Here is a 1,893-nt window from a genome sequence, read left to right on the forward strand (position 1 = left end):
ACACACACACACACACTGTAGCTAGCTGTGTAATAAACAAAACCTTTCAGGAGTTACAACAAACCACCCAGCATGCTTTAAAAAAGGTCATCTCAATGATAAACAGCTGGCATTATCAGAGTAAGGATAAACACTTCAGTCTCTATGGGCTAAATGGGCTATTTGAAAGAAAATGGAAATTAAAGCATTCATCCATTCATATTAGATAAGTTAAATTTCCTCCCTTAAGCCTCATCAGCTCTATCTGGACAGAATCAAACATGTAGCTCAACTTCTACACTTATTAGTTAGTGAATTATGGCATTTCCCATTCAGCTCTGTTAAACTAGGGTTGTAAACTTCAATGCTGTGCCAGTAAATCTGCGGTACAGCCATTAACTTGCGAGTGAGGGAAGGGATTACATTAGAGTTCATCAGGTACACTACTGAGCTTCCTGTAGCCGTGCATTTATCATTACATCAGCAGGAAAATGTTTCAGGAATGTTGGCTGTTTGCAACAAAGAAGTTTTTCAGTTTGGAACGCCCAGTTAAAGTATTTCATTCTAAGCAGAGGAGTAAATTCAACCAGCGCTGACCTATCTAAAGCTGCAGTTTGAGTTTCAGTGGCAGACATTCTGTTCTTACACATCGCCTTACTTAAAAAAAAAGCAGCAAATGACTTGGAAGACCTAGAAAAGATTCGTTTCAACTCAACACTTTGAAGAAATGTGATAGTGTCTCTGCTCCTGCCTAAAAATAGCCCTCAAAAAACACACTTTCTCAGACAATCCCATTACTGGGTCACTGGGAGCAGAAAGTGGAGCATGTCTTGTGAGATCAGACTGTCAACACTGATGAGAGCGACACTGAAGCTTTCATCTCCTGTAGATTAAGGTACAGCAGTTTGCATTTAAGGCACGCTGCGGGATGCCTCAGGAGGCATCTGTCTTTCAGCAGACGATATTTAACAAACACAAGATCCTGTGCTACCAGCTAAACGGTTCAATGTAATCTCATTCTTGCAGATTGAAGAGGAAAACACAATGCAAAACTGGCTTTAATGTAACCCTGAGACCTATAAAATGTGTAATGATTGCAATGCAAATTATGCGGAACAGAGATAAACTTCAGTCAAACTTGTACTGTATTGTAAAAAACCAAGCTACATCAAGCCAAAGTTGGTTTTGTAGCATTCCTCGCAGGCCACAAACCTCTAAATGACTTCATCATTGTAGTAACTGAGAACAAATTAACTGTAAATGTTGAACAGTTGCACTCGTACAAAGTGTGGCACCCTTGTAAATCTGTTTGACACACTAAAAGAAAACAACGAATCCGCAGCTCAGCCATTATTAATATTCTGACACAGCTCACAACTGGAGTGTGTGAGTTTAGGCAAACAGCCACACAAGTGCAGACAGACACATGCACACATGCAATACGCTCACAGGGACAAACAGAACACAAAACTGTTGCTGAAAGAATTACGCAACACATGACTGACCCAGTGAACTACATGTGGCCCCTGCCAGAGGTCAAAGGTCGCAGTCAGTAAATCAGACAGGCAGACAGACTCATCCAGCTGCAGCATTACAGCTTACACATAATACGTTTCAGTAACTCTTAAAGCTGCACTAATCAATAACAATCTAACAAGTTACTATGTATAACACGAAAGGCATCACTTGTATTTAGAAACGGAGAATTATCATCCCGCAGCTCTACATATATTTTTAGTGTTCAGCTCATTGTTTTGGTTTTGCGGTCCACAGCTTTACTGTTAAGGCTCACGCTCACCACTCAGCTGCATCAGGCAGTTGTTTACAGCGAACAAGCTCAGATAAAGCCACTGTACGATGCCTGCCCATCGCCAAACGGCAGACAGACAAAGTAAGTGACTAGCTGGTGAACAT

General features: G+C 41.0%; 1 protein-coding gene across 5 annotated transcripts in view; it reads right to left on the bottom strand.

Moving 5' to 3' along the window:
• The window catches only part of dnmt3ab (DNA (cytosine-5-)-methyltransferase 3 alpha b), a gene marked incomplete at its 5' end in the record, with an annotated part of 41,202 nt that overhangs the window by 31,644 nt on the left and 7,665 nt on the right, over positions 1-1,893 (bottom strand).

This window comes from Morone saxatilis, unplaced genomic scaffold, assembly GCF_004916995.1.
Source record: "Morone saxatilis isolate NCDOM2014 unplaced genomic scaffold, NCSU_SB_2.0 Contig3, whole genome shotgun sequence".
Lineage (NCBI taxonomy): Eukaryota > Metazoa > Chordata > Actinopteri > Moronidae > Morone > Morone saxatilis.